This window comes from Chrysemys picta, chromosome 5 (genome assembly GCF_011386835.1).
Source record: "Chrysemys picta bellii isolate R12L10 chromosome 5, ASM1138683v2, whole genome shotgun sequence".
NCBI classification, from domain to species: domain Eukaryota; kingdom Metazoa; phylum Chordata; order Testudines; family Emydidae; genus Chrysemys; species Chrysemys picta.
The window spans coordinates 143078127-143093143 of record NC_088795.1 but is presented as its reverse complement, the minus strand read 5'-3'; the positions used below and the strand labels follow the sequence as shown (position 1 = coordinate 143093143).

Below are 15017 nucleotides of genomic sequence, written 5' to 3'. Positions count from 1 at the left end.
AGTGCTGAGCACCTGTAGCTCCCATGGAATGCAGCTGGGACTGTGGGTGCTCCGCCCCTCGGTAAGTCGGGGATTAACCCTGGGCTGGAAGTCTTTCAAATAGCATTACCTGCCTTTATTAGGAAAAAGTCAGTGGGAAGTGGCAGTTCTGACATCCTGTGCTATTTATTCCTGGGTAAATTCCTGCCCTGCCCAAGGGCTGTGGAAGGGAACCAAGGGGTCTGGACTGAGTGGGGTTCTTGGGTGGAGTTTGGGGACAGCTTAGCAAACAGGGTGCCCCCACCACACTGCTCACATCAGAGTACTGCAAGAGTCATAGAACATAAGAACGGCCCTACTGGGTCAGACCAAAGGTCCATCTAGCCCAGTATCCTGTCCGCCGACAGTGGCCAATGCCAGGGTGGGGGTGTGAACGGGGATGAGGGGATGGGGACCGCGGCAGTGGGTTATTATCTGCGGATATCGGTGGATTTGCAGGGCTCTACACTGGGGGCCGGGGTGAGGCTCTGAGGCATCCCCCCCACCAGAGCCTGGTCGGGGAGAGCCGGGCTGGCAGCTGTGGGGCACCCGCGCAGTCACGGACCCTCCACCTGTCTTCAGCTGGGCAGGTGGAGGGTCTGCTGCGGCTTCTCACGGCTCCCCAGCTGGGCTCCACGCTGGTGGGAGTAGGGGGAGACCTGCTTTCCCCCCCCCCGCCGCCCAGGGCAAGTGGAGGGTCTGGCACGGCTCCCCACAGCTGCCCGCCCGGCTCTTACCATGGCCGGGCTATGGCTCCAATCCCCCCACCCTCTGCTGGAGCCAGGTCTGGGAGAGACTCACTGTCAGCTGTGTGGCCATCAGTGCCCCGCCCAGTGTCCCTGCCCCCCTGGCTCCTTTGCCCAGGGCAGGTGGAGGATCCCTGCCGAGGTTCCTCGCAGTTGCCTGCCTGGCTCTTACCATCAGAGCCCAGCGTGGATATAAAATTTGTATCCGCATCCATGCTGCTATCTGCAGAAATGGTTCACAGATATAAAGCGGATGCCCACAGATTTGCAGGGCTCTACCCATGCACCCACTTGCACCAGGGGACTGGTTTTGAAATCATTGCTCAGCTGAAGTCGATGGGCTGCACTGGTTTACTGCAGCTGAGGGTCTGGCTCCGGTCGGTGAGAGTTTGACCCCGTGATTCCCCCTAGGTTTGTAATATTGGGTTGGTTTTGTGGTTTTCGGTGGTGTTGCTGATTGAGGGTGAGTTGTGCCTGCCTGCGTCTGTTTCAAAACTGAACTCGGGATCATGTAACCCAGGAAGAAAGCCCCGAGCCGGTACTTAGTGCTGTGAATTCCAGGTGAGAGAGAGAGGGGGGTTTGGAGGAGGAAATCAAATACATCAGGAGGGGAGAATGCGAAAGGTCTGCAACACGGCAGGCTGAGACTTTTATCTCTCCCTTCTCCCCCGAGAGAGGGGAAACTGAGGCACGGAGTGATCTGATTCCCCTCCCCAAATTATTTTGCAAAGGAGGGGGACGGGGGGCTCCTATCCAAACCAGTTTCCTTTCCATCAACTCTGCTTCCCCTGCTGCAAGACCACTGTAGGGGCTGAATATTTCCATTAAACTCTGGCTCCTTCATTTGCCCTACAACAATAAAATAGACCGGCTTGGGGGGGAGGAATATCCCCCCCCCAAAGCTGTGTGGACATTAAGGTTTTTGGGGAGGGGGGGGCACGATAACATTCCAGATAGATCAAACGCCCAGCTCAGCTTTCTAGCCATCCAGCAGCTCTAGGGCAGGGAAGGAAGGTGCTCTTGGTGCAGAGTGGTCACAAAACAGGGGTGAATTTACCGGGGGGAGGGGGGGTCCAGTTGAAATCCCACCCGATGCAGCCACACAGAATCTCTGGCGGTGCTAGGAGAGGCCAGGAGTGGAAGCAGGTGGCCCGGGGGTGGGGGGACATTTGCCCTCAGTCCTGGGCTCTGGGATGGACTAGACTGGGTGGGTGGTGGGTTCAGTCTAGTCTTCCAGCCTGTTGTTCTCGCTGGGGTTTGTGGTTTTCATCTGGCTCCACCAAAAAGATCAAACAAGCCCAGTAGAAAAGGGGGGTGAGAGAGGTGGGAAGGAGTTTGTAAGGGGTTAAAGTGATCCATCAACGAAAGAGTAAAACCAGAGTTTGACTGGGTTTGCCCCCAGCCACCCCTCCTGCAAACACTGGGCAAGAGGCAGCCCCATCCCCCACCGAGGCTATGGTGAGGGGCAGCAGGGGAGGAAGGAAGCCACATGTGATGGCAGTTCCCTCCCCCCCAGCACCCACCACCCCCTCTCCGGCCCCCAAACTCTGTCCCAGAGCCTGCACCCACCCCTCTGCACTCCCTCCCAGAGCCTGCACCCCTCCATCCATCCTGCACCCCACACCGTGCCCCAGCCCGGAGCCTGCACCCAAACTCTGTCCCACTCAGCCCTGGGCAAAGCTCTCCTTGGCTGGCTCCCAGCCCCTCTCCAAGGGTTGCAGCTGTCTGGAAGTGCCTGCCTTCCACACCTTCCTCATTCACACCTCATTCATTCAACAGGTCAATTGATTACAAAGTGGGGGAAGATCTTATTCTACTTCTAGCAAAAAGACATTTTTCTTTTACCTTAATTATACTACCTTAGGGGCCAGCTATAACATTACCAAGGTTCAATACAAAGTCATATAAAAGTTATACAAAAATGCATAATGCAGAGATTTATCTACAACTGCACTGATTGACTGCTGTGTGCAGTAAGATAGTTACCCCTGGGTCTTTGAATGAGGCTTTATACTTGGGGGGGGGGCGAGCGGGTGGGCAAGCGGCGGGTGGGCAAAGAGGCAAGCAGTGAGCCAGCAGGGGTTCTAGGGGTGGGCATAGGGGTTTCTGGCGGGGGAGGGAGAAGGTGAAAGGAGGCAAGTGGTGGGTGGGCAACTGACTAGGAGGGACACAGCAAGCCAGCGGAGGGCTAGGGGGTGAAGAGGGGTGTGATGGTGGAGCCGAGCGGGGAGGGGTCGGGTCCTATTTTACTGCTGTGATCTGGTCACCCTATGTCACCCCCACCCCCAAACCTTCCTTTTCGGCCCACAGCTGTTTCGGCGGGGCGGCCCTGGGGAAGCAGAGTTTGTTTCCGTGGGCCGGGAGGCGCTGGGGGGGGGAGGAGGAGGGCACAATTTTATATTAATAAGGAAATATTTTATAAATTTTAATAAAATAAACATTATTGAAGAAAATCAGTTGTACAACTATCAAAACATGAATTATTTTCCTAATATGAAAGTGAAAATCAGCTAATTCATATATAATTTTGTTATTATTTATATAGTCATGGAAAGTAAATAATACATGGAAGAAATGAAAGGGTTCTTTTTAAGTCGAAACTGTTCGAATTGGGCCCCGCACTTCCTAAAGCCGGCCCTGTCTCCCTGCTGTTCCCGGGTGAGATTATATCTGCCTCTGTCCTCTGGGGTAGAGCCCGGCAACGGGACTGCGGAGTGGGATTGTGGGGTGGGGAGTGGGATTAAAAAATAGTCCTCCCACGCCGCAAACAACATGAACGCCCCGGCCAGCCGCCGCCACTCTCTGGCTGCCCAGCTCTGAAGGCAGCGTCGCCACCAGCAGCAGCGCAGGAGTAAGGGTGGCCAGGGAGGCTCTCTCTGCATGTGCCTGGGGATGGTGAGGTGTAGGGGCTTCCCGTCCCCTCTGCATGACGATGCGGGGGCTCTCCAGCCATTTGCGTGGAGGGTTAGAGGGTTCTAATCCCTTTGTGTGGGGAAGGGGAGATGCAGGGGCTGCTCCTCCCCTTGTAGCAGGGCGTGAGGATGCCGATCTCTCTGCATGGGTGAGTTGGGAGGGTCGGGCGGGGAGGTCCCCATGTCATTGCACGGGTGGGTGCTGGTGGGGAGACATCTGCTGACAGCAGCACATCCAGCCATTGCTGGGACAATTTTAGAGGGTTTGGGATTCCACGGGTCCCATAGGGCCCACTGGCATAATCGCAGGAGCGGGATAAAAAAAATCAAGAAACAGTGTGGGAGCAGGTGGGATTGGGAGTGGGTATTGTGGGGCGGGATGGGAGCAAGCTGTCCTTTGCAGCCTCAACGCCGCCCTCCACCATGGCTCAGGTGCCACACCTGCAGCCTCCGTACAGGGCTCCATTGGTTCCCAGAGCCAGAATGCAGCTCTTTCATGTCCTCAAAGGATACGTAATGCTAGGGACCGTCCAGAGAGCAGGCGGAGGACTGCCTGGCTGCACAAGCAGCTCTGATGTTATTAAGCTTGTCCATACAATGATGACAAATAAAAATGGTATCCAGGATCTATGGTAGGACCTTCGAGATAACCATGGATTCGTCTGGGTTAAGAAGCCCATCCAGAGCATTACATAAAGTCACAGACAAGGCCGTCCTTAGGATTTACGGGGTCCTATGCAGTATTATTAAACTGGTGCCCCTGTGCCCCATGGCAGCCCGTGTTCGCAGCATGGGGGGGAGGGACGAGGCAGCAAAGGATATGGAGCCGCCCGGCTCACCTCACAGTGGCGGAGAGTCACAGTTCCCCGCAGAGACCCCTGGACCTTCTCCCTCACGCAGAATACGCGGCACCGGTGCATTCGGCTCTGTGAATACGGCCCCTGCCTAACGACACTGCAGTGCGCACTGGGTGTGCGGGAGCCGACCCGCTCTTACTTGCTGTCACGGGCGGTGGGTGAAGCTGCTGCTTGGGGAGGCCAGCTCACCAGCCCACCTCTTCTACTTGTGGCCCCGCCCATACTCCACCTCTGCTCCGCCCCCAGCCCCACCCCCACTCTGCCCAGGCCCCGCCCTCTCCCCACTGTCTCCCTCCTCTCTTCCTCCCCCTCCCTGCTCACCCCCTTCCGGCCAAATCCCTGAACCCAAATGAAGCAAATGACATTAGAAAGTAATTGCAGAAGAGTGTGTTTTTTCAAAAGAAAACGGAGCATGTTTTCCACTGTGTAGCGGGGTGGTTACCTGCTCCTGCCCTGAGGGGTTTCAAACAGCCCTGGAGGAGGGCTGTGGAAGGGCAGGACGCCTGGGCTGATTGGGAGGAAGCAGCCACAGCTGGGCCACACCCCAATCAGGGCTCAGCTGGCCCTATAAAGGCTGGGAGCCAGGAGCAAGGACAGAGTCTCTCTCTAGCTGTAGAGGGAGATGGGCCTGGCTGCAGGGAGCTTGAGACGGGGTACCTGAGTGGAGCAGGGCTGGGGAAAGGCAGAGGAATTGGGGAACTCCAGTCTGGAACGTCCCAGGCTGTGGCCTAGCACTGGGCTAAAAGGTACTGGGGGTTGCAGAGAGCAGCCCAGGGGTAGGCCAAGGCAGCAGGTCCAAACCCAACCTTGCTAGTGATGAGTGGCTGATACTGCAGTCTGCCCCAGGAAATGGGGGCCAGTTGGTGACTAGTGGTAGCCTTACACTGAGGCAAGGTGGGGATAGTGGGTGAGGGGTTCCCCTGGGAGGAGAAGACCCAGAGCTGTGAGGGGTTATTGCCAGGGGCAGCACCCCAGACAACAGGGCACCGGGTCTGGGAGGGACATGGGGGCCAGAGGACAGGTGGATCCCTGGCCTGCAGAGGGTGCTCCTGGGTGGAACAAGCTAATTCCCAGAAGTCACCAGCAGGAGGCGACGCAGCAGTGAGTCCAACCTTGTTACATGCTGCCTGCCAGAAGGTGAAGACCGGACATGCAGAAGGTACCTAATTACAAGCACAAAATTTAGGGGGAAAAAATGTCAGTCCCAGGTATTTGGATATACCCTGAAGTTTGTTAGATTGATTTGCAAAAACTTTGTAGTAAGGGGGAGTCAGCGGAACTGCTGAATACAACATTCAATATTCTGGAATCCATGATGCAGCTCTCCTCTGTTTGACATTTTTTAATCGGTATTTCTAAGCTGATTTTATATTTGAAATGTACTTTTAAGCCTTCATAAATTCATCATTCCAGATTACTGCATATTTAACTCACTGAAACAAAGACATTGTTTTAAATTAATTAGTCAGAGGTTTAGTGTGTTCACAACAGTGTTCATTGCTTTTAGAAACAGGGAACACTCATTTACTGTGTGATCTCCAGAACATGAGACATGGTTATGAAATTTCACTAACTTTAAAAAATACATTTTCAAAGGTTTTAGGCCTAGCAAAGGATTTTATATCTTAATAGTGACTGATTTTGCTGGGGGGTTCACTTAAAACTAGTTCATCAAATAGTCAGGCGTAAAGAAAGCTGGACAAATGAGTTTCCCTAGGTGGCAGGAAAGGGGTGTTGTCCCTTGAAGGGCTCCCTTCAACAGGTGGGTGAAGGGAGAAAGGGATGGACAGGAAGACTCTGGAAACAAGTGTTTTGTACTATAGTAATTAAAATGTGTATTTTAGATAAGGGTGGTGTAGCGGGTGGTCACCTCCTGCCCTGAAGGGCTTAAAACAGCCCTGGGAGAGAGCTGTAGCAGCGAGAGGGGGGGAAGCTAGGCTGATTGCGGGGAGCAGCTGCAGCCACACCCCAATCAGGCCACAGCTGGCCCTATAAGAGGGCTGAGGGCCAGAGATTGAAGGACACACACACTCTCTAGCCTCATTGAGAGAGAAGGACCTGGCTGCCTGGGAGCTGAGGAGGGGACCTAGGGTAGAGCAGGGCTGGGGAAGGGCAGAGGGAGCTGGGGAGCTCCAGCCTAGCAAAGCCCCAGGCTGCAGGCCGAGTTAAAGGCCCACAAAGGGTACCAGGGCTGCAGGGGGGCAGCCCAGAGACAGGCAAAGGCAGCGGGTCCAACCCTCCTTGCCAATTATGAGGGGTTCACAGACGGCCGTTGCCCCAGGGAGCGGGGGCTAGATGGTGACTGGCAGTAGCCACTGAGGCAAGAGGAGGATAGAGGGTTGGGGGCTCCCCTGGGTGGGGAGACCCAGAGACTGCAGGGTACTGCAGAGGGCAGAACCCGGAGAGAAGGGGCACCGGGGTCCGGGATGGACATGGGGGGGGCAGCGGCAGGCAGACATCAGCCGGCAGAGGGCGCTCCGGAGCTGGAAAAGAGCTAATTCCCTGGATAACCAGCAGGAGGCGCTGCAGCGGTGAGTCATCGCCCCGCCACACGTGGTCTTTGGAAGGATTTATTTAAAAAACGATAGGTCTGAAGATCCAAGCACTACAGTCATGCACAATTGTTCTTGTCAGTAAATTCAGAAACTGACAGTATATACCTGGGGTGTTTGGCAAATGCCTGTTAAATGGCTTCATTACCCCTTGAATGGCTCTTTCACAGTTTCAGTGTTGTGCTAACAGGGCTGGCAGGCTGGAGGCTTTGGGTTGTAGCCCACGAAAGCTTATGCTCTAATAAATTTGTTAGTCTCTAAGGTGCCACAAGTACTCCTGTTCTTTTCACTTTTAAGTTACTAGATCCCCTCCGGAGGGGGGCTCACCACACTGCAGCAGCCAGCTGTGGGAGCGGCCAGGAAGGTCAGAACAGGGATAGGAAGAGGTGGGGTGGCGGGGGGGGGGGGAGGCGTGTTTGGACACTAAGACCCAGTGGTGCCCCCAATTTTTTGTTGCCCTTTGCAGCCCCGTATGCTGCTAGGACAGCCCTGGTCGCAGAGCAATTCTTGTTGGTAGAAATAATGAGAGAAATAAACTGCCTTTGCTCTACCAAGAGACCCACAATATATATTCTTAGCAGGCAGTTTCTACGACTCCAAAGAGAGATTCTGCAGTGTCAAAAGCTAATTTGCTTCTAGCCGTAATACTTCCACGCTTAATCCCTGGGACGAGGCCACATCAAGCAGATAAATCAGACAATGAGCGAGGCAGGATGCCAGCGCCTGAGCTCACTTAGAACTGTGTAAATCAGGAGTCGCTCCCATTCCACACAGGCCTGATGCTGGCTACGCCTCTTCCCCTGGTCCCTTTGGGATCTCTGCTCTCTGCGGGACAGAAGACATAGGAGTGTGTCTTGGATTGACACAGGACGCCGCGTAGGCACTTCAGCCTGTGAGATGCCCTGCCGGAGTCGGTCTTTGGAATCATTACTAATTATACAAATTGATATTTGAGCTTCCCTAGCACCTTTCATCAGAGGGCCTCAAAGCTTCACTCCTCCGCTGACAAGTGCTGAAGAAAAACCAGACAGGGCTAGGGCATGCATGGCAAGGGATGCGATGGGTTAGCCAGCTGTGCAGCACACAATTAAGTAGATGTTCTATATAATTAAGCAGGTGTAGAGCCGAATATAACAATTTCACCCTTTGATAATAACGGTAACAACTGTATCTGCCTACTGCCCCCTTCTGGGATGTAATTCTCAGGTAGGACTCTCATCTGGGCATGATCGAAGTGGTGAAATAGCCCCTTTTTGCGTACAGATTGGTGGTGAGAATAGCTTTATTTATAGTGGCTAATTAGTTTCTGGTCTATGCCAGCCGTTTGCACTCCGCTAATGATGATTGTCTCTATATCGGTGTGTTGGGGAGGGCTCTTGTGTTGAACACTCCGCATACCGAGCTCGGGGAGGGTGGCAGAGGACACTGCCCTGTTAGGACAGAATAGGGATGTCGGGCAGGGCCTGGCACCAGTAGAAGTGGTTGGAGACGCTGGGCCCGGTTCAGATCTCAGTTACACAAATGCAAATCCAGGGCAACTGATGGAGGTCCCCGGGACTGGTATAGATCAGCCACGCTGCTGCTGCAAATCTGGCGCTGCTCCACTGATCCCAGTGCGGTGACTGGGATGTACACGGGTGTCTCAGGGTCAAACCTGACCCTTCATGTCCCTCCATTTTGCAGAGCAGATCTAGTTGGGTTCAGCTCCCTGGCTAGATCTCTGTTCTCCATTGCCCATTCTATTCGTTTCTCTTCTGCCACTGGTTGTTAAAATGTATTTACCTGCTCCACCAGCATGAAAGGGGATTTTCCTTGAGCAGTTGACCAAGCCGCTTACATATGGCTGAGGGTCTAGTGCCACCTAGTGGTCTGCGGTGCTATTGCACACTGCTGTATCTGCTCCCTACATTTTCTCCTCAGTGGAAACCAGAATAATAAATACCCAGTTCTTCTATAGCGCTTTTTCCTGAGAACAGGAGTCCTTGTGGCACCTGAGAGACTAACACATTTATTTGAGCAGAAGCTTTCGTGGGCTACCGCCCACTTCATCAGTTGCATTCCATTCTATGTATCCGATGAAGTGGGCTGTAGTCCACGAAAGCTTATGCTCAAATAAATGTGTTAGTTTTTAAGGTGCCACAAGTCCTCCTGTTCTTTTTGCGGATACAGACTAACACAGCTGCTACTCTGAAGCTTTTCCTAAGCCGATCTCAAAGCACTTCATAAGAGTCAGTATCATCACTCCCATTTTACAGATGGGGAAACTGAGGCAGACAGGACAGTGACTTGCCCAAGGTCACCCAGCAAGTCAGTGACAGAGCTGGGAACAGAAGGTGCCTTGAGTTCTAACTTGTGTTTGTAGCTACCTGGAAGCCTCGGCTAATCAAACCCTCAAGATTCTTGTCCCGACATCAAGACCCCGACTGCTGGAACTAACAGGGGAATCAAATAAAAAGGACACGCAGCAGCCCAGCCCACAGGCGTGATCAAAGCCGAATGCAGCTCCAGGCGCAGAGGTTCTGCGCTGTGATCTAAATTTAAGACGAGGCCCTCGGCTGAACTCAGCATTCAGATCTGACCCCAGCCCCAAGCCTTCTCTGCCATCGGTGGGTTTTAACGTAGTTCCAGGCCATCTTTATCGCTATGTCCAACAGGCAACTGAGCAGCCCTCTCCTCAATGTGTCCGTTGAGTTTCCTGGGTGTGATGGAGCTAGCGTGCTAAAAACAGAAGTGGAGGCTCAGTGGTGCAAGTAGCAGAATGGGCTAGTGGCCTCAAATCCCGCTTGGGACCCTAGGTACAGACTCAGGACAGCGAGACATTCCTCTTGTTCACGGGTCACTCTGGTATTTTTAGCGCTCTAGCCAAATCAGACCTAGTGCGGGTAGGTCTCCTTGAACTAGAATTGATACTTGCAGCTCCAGTGCAGACATACCATACGTGACTTAGGAGCCCAATGAATTTGAGACTCTAGGTCCTTCCCACAGCAAATCAGCATCACCTCTGACCTTTCCAGGTGGCTCACGTCACTGATTGCAGGGCAATTCCACCAGCAGAGAACTCAGTGACTTTCCTGTCACCACCTCTTTAGCCTCGGAGCTGGGCGGTGCTACCACCCCCATTGCACAGATTGGGACGGAGGCACCTCGCAAGGGCCACGTTGCAGATTGGCCCCTGGTCGGGCTTCTCAAAGTGCCTGAGTCCCACTGATTTCAGTGCCAGCGAGGCGCTTTGGAAAATCCCACTAGGCACCTAGCTGGATTTTTTGGGAGCCTAAATACCTTTACAAATCTGGTCTAAGTGACTTAGATGGCTACATACCATTTTCAAAAGTGATCTAGGCACCTCAGAGGCTAAGTCTCATTGGAAGTCAGTAGGGCTTGGAGCCTAAGTCACTTCTGAAACTGGGGGACAGCAAGTCACTTAGGCCTTGGACCCTGGAACGGAGCAACAGCGACATCCCTGTAAACATCTGGGCCTAGGTGACGTGCTCAATGTCACAAATGACATTTGCAGACACGTAGGGCATTGAACCTGGGTCACCTCCTAAACTAGGGTCCCCAACCCCCGGCCATCCTGCTTTCGAATACCCGCCCCCCCCCCCGGCAATCCCTCCCGAGGCAGCTAAACTGCACACAATGCAGCGCTAGAAAGTAAATAACAGCTGGTATTCAACACCCCACCCACCACTTCCCCTTCTCAACCTCACCCTTCCCACCCCCACAACTCCACTTCCTCCTGAGCGCCCGCAGGGCACCCGGGACGCCAGCCATAGCCAGTGCCCACTTCAAGCCTTTAGAATCTGTACAGACAAATTCATGCCAAACACTGTTTAAGAACATTAGAAGGGCCAGACTGGTTCAGACCAAAGGTCCATCCAACCCAGTATCCTGTCTGCCGACAGTGGCCAATGCCAGGTGCCCCAGAGGGAATGGACAGAGCAGGGCATCATCAAGTGATCCAGCCCCTGTCGCCCATTCCCCGGTTCTGGCAAACAGAGGCCAGGGACACCATCCCTGTCCATCCTGGCTAATAGCCATTTGTTTCCCTTTACAGGGATGGTCATTCATTCTGACAGCCTGGGCCTTCACTCGCCCCTCCCCGTCCCTTCCGGGGCCTCTTGCTCTTAAAAAAGCGCTAGGGCCAGGTCGGGAAAATGGAGCTCCGCTATAGAAGGAACTGCCTCCTGTTGTACTCAAACAAGGAAGTAGCTGGAGGATGTGAGCCGTTCCGCTGGGTTTTCTTGGAAATCCGTTCTGAGGAATCGGAGGCATTCGTTCTGAGGAATCGGAGGCGTTCCTCGGTACGTGTTTACTAGAGATGTTCAAAAGTGGACTGTGTCTGACGTGTTATATGGGGGCTGGGGAGAGAGATGGTGTTGGGGGTGTGGAGTGTGCAGTCCAGTGTTGCTGGGGACTGTAGTTCTTTAGCTAGAAGAAAAGCCACCTTCTCAGCCCAGAGCATCTTTGCAGCCCCGGGGAGCAGTACAGCATTGTCCTTCCTTCCTGTCCACATTGTTCCTCAGGACTCATCGACTATAAGGCCAGACGGGACCATCACAGTCCTCTAGTCTGACCTCCTGCATGTTGCAGGCCACAGAACCTCACCCACCCGCTCCTATAACAGACCCAGAACTTCTGGCTGAGTCACTGAAGTCCTCAAATCATGATTTAAAGACTTCAAGTTACAGAGAATCCGTCAGCCTGGTCACGACCCTGCATAGCATGTCCTGCCAGCTAGAGGGTAGTCAGCTTCTAGTCAGACCCACCTTAGTTGTGTTTGTATTATTTTTCTTTGGCATCCTGCCATCTGTTTGTCTTCTGCAGTGTCCCCACCCACACTGGGATACAGCGCTGTAGAGATGGTGGATGGAGGTAACCTGCCTTCAGGAAACCCAGAAGGGGTTGCAGTGAATATTTCGAGTCAGGTGCTGTAAACCAACAGTATGCAGGAGAAGGGAAACTCTGGTTTCAGTTCCAAGCTCATTTGCCTTGGAAGGCGAGCAGACTGATACCTGTTCCTACCAAACCTTTACATCCAAAACTCCTGGTTCAAAAAGTGTCTCACTTTTTGCTGTACCTATCAGGATGAATTTCGAAACGGAGCATTTCAAAATGTTTCCTCTGCAAAATTACTCTTATTTCCAAGGAAAGTTCACCTGTCTCAGGAAGAGTGATTGAGTCCAATCTGGAGACTAAATTCAGTAATTGAAGTGAGAAACAAGTGGATTCTCATCCTTCTGTGAAGTGCAAATCTCAGCGCAAACAGAACTCTGCACTCGCTTCCAATGCCCCAGATACTCACTTCGTTCCATTAGCAGGAGAGACATTTACTTTCTCGAAGGATAATTTTATTGCCCCAAGCCAAGACCTTGTCCATCTGTTTTCTAGGGAAACCTTCTGCTTTTTTGCTGTGTCAGAGACAGGAGCTTTCCAACGGGACACAGCAAACGGCCCATGCCATTTGCCTGGCCTCTGGCACTCACCTCAGAGCTCTCTTCAAAGGATTGTCAGAAGGTCCATTGACAAATATGGTGCCGAGATATGCCGTCAAAACAGTAACTTATAGTTATCAAAGTGCTGCAGTTCCTTGGGAAAAGGGGGCTTAAGAAAGCTTTGTTAAGCTAAACAGACTCACAGAGCTCAATCACTACAAGGCAGGATTTCTAATCCTTTCATCCTTCTCATGGCTCTTCTCTGACCCCTCTCCAATTTATCCACCTTGTTCATGAATTGTGGGCACCAGAACTGGACACAGGATCCCAGCAGCAGGTGCACCAGGGCCAGATACAGAGGTAAGAGAACCTCTCTACTCCTGTCCGAGATTCCCCTGTTTATGCAGCCCAGGATCACAGTCGCCCTTTGGCCTCAGCACGGGGATCTCGTGTTCCGCTGGTTATCCACCACAGCCCCCAAGTCTTTGTCAGAGTCGCTGCTTCCCAGGATACAGCCCCCCTCCTGTAAGGATGGCCTGTGCTCTTTGTTCCTACCTGGGTACTTTTACATGTAGCCGTATTACAACACACATTGTTCACTGGCACCAAACTTGTAATCTCGTCAAAACAAGATATCAAGTTAGCTGGATAGGATCTGTTTTCCATAAGCCCATACGGATTGGCGTTAATTATATTGCCCTCTGCTACGGATGGCCCTTACCTCCATAGCGCCCCCTTGTGACTGGGGGCGGCGCTGTAAGCAGTCGTCCTCTCTGGGGACCTCTTCCTCAGCCTCGTGATGGCTTTTCCCAGGCTCTCTGGGTGTTCTGCAGCCTGGGCTTCTGGCCAAGTCAGGACAAACATAACCACTCCCTGGGCAGCAAAATAAAAAGTCCCAAACAGAGGAAAAGGTTTTTCTGCCTTTCAGGGCTTCTGTACAGCCCATCCTCTGGGCCCTGTTCCCCAGCCCCTTCCTAGGCTAGTATTTATGGCTCTGGCTGGTGCCCCTGGGAAGCCGATGGCTAATTATGGCACTGGTGCGGCTGGCCCCATCTCTCCCTAAAGAGGCCAGTCGCCAAGTTTAATTCTTTTATTAATCGTCGCACCTACTCCATTAGCTTGCCCAGGGGTCGCTGTCAGACCGACAGGCCTGCAGCTGCCTGGCGCGTCCCGTTTTTACCCCTTTTAAATACAGTAGATTCTGCTTATTCGCCCCTCCTCGGCCACCAGCACAACGTTGCTAGTAGCTGGCAGTTGCCAATAAGCGGAAGGCAGGTTGGCGAGGCTCTGGCCAGGGCAGGAAGCACCAGGATGTGCTGTTCCTAGTAGTTACCCTGCAAATCTGCCCGCAGGCAGGGCAGAAGCGGGGAGAGGGGGCTGCAGCCCAGATGCCGAGGCTTTCTGCAGGGAGTAGGGGGGCTGCACTGTACCTTTTCTTGTGCCCTACAATTTCTAGCTTCTGATGTATATGTAGCCTCCCCCCCTCCACCTGGTTACCTTCTTTAATGCCAGGTGGCTTACAGGTTTTGATGGACAGGTCTGAGTTCTTCTTATTCCACCACCCACTCAGCAGGGTGTATCTTCTTTCTTTTCCCCTATGAATGTATTTGGTGGTGTCTCCACCCCCCTCACTCCTTCCTGGCAGGGTCACCAGGGCAGCTTGGGAGGAAAGTTCTAACCACAGGGTAACCCCCACTTACTTGCCAGACAAATACAACCTAACAGGGTAAAACACTTTTTAGGGTCACGGGTGCCCACGCTACTAATACCCGTGACTTTCCCCAGTCATGGGACCTGATGTAGCAAATGTAAGATCAGTGTCCCGTTGGTTCGTGTACTTTGTTGGGGCCCTTGATGACCTATGACCACGAGATCTTCTCTGCAGTGGTTTAGCAGTGTGGCTGATTGGGTTCAGTACAGCTCAAAGGACTCACAAGTGGGAGAAGGTGGTAAGTCCCTCCACAGGTTTAATATGCAGCAGGTTATAAAATCCCCAAACCCTCACTCCCTGGCTCGAGGACACAGTTCAGGGAGTAGGGGGTCCCCAAAACAAATTCCCTGACTGACTAACTAAAAGCTGGTGCACTCACAAACTCCATGAATGATCCTCACATTCAGAGCTGACTCTGGACCCCTCGGTCACTGCAGAGGGGCTGATCTCTGCTGGCCGGGATCCTCCTCAGGCAGGAGTCAGGCTGTGTCAGTCCCAGGATTTCCCCTCCCCACAAAAGGGTGCCGGGCTCAAGGTGCAGGTTACACAACTACACTAACATCCAAACTGTTGTCTCCAGGTCCACCTAGAGCAGGTTTGGGCCCTGGTAAAAAAATGTTTCGGGCCCCCCCCATCATCAGACTGCACTGTCATACTGTCAAAGCCCAGAAGCGAATGTTCGTATAGAGTCGGAAATGCTCAGTTCACAGCACAAGTTCACAATCTGTTATTCAGAATTGTGCGTGCATTGAACATGAAATATATATTTTGTTAAGAATTACATATTAA

General features: G+C 52.9%; 1 protein-coding gene across 2 annotated transcripts in view; it reads left to right on the top strand.

Moving 5' to 3' along the window:
• Positions 1-5042: 5042 nt before the first annotated feature.
• Positions 5043-15017, top strand: part of LOC135983843 (C-type lectin domain family 4 member F-like) — a 34465-nt gene continuing 24490 nt past the window's right edge. The window contains exons 1-2 of one of the 2 annotated variants that reach the window (XM_065597396.1): positions 5043-5279; positions 5621-5692. The gene's annotated coding sequence lies outside the window, so the exon portion shown is untranslated. Of the gene's footprint in view, positions 5693-15017 lie in introns of both variants that reach the window. The other variant, XM_065597395.1, reaches the window with a different exon arrangement.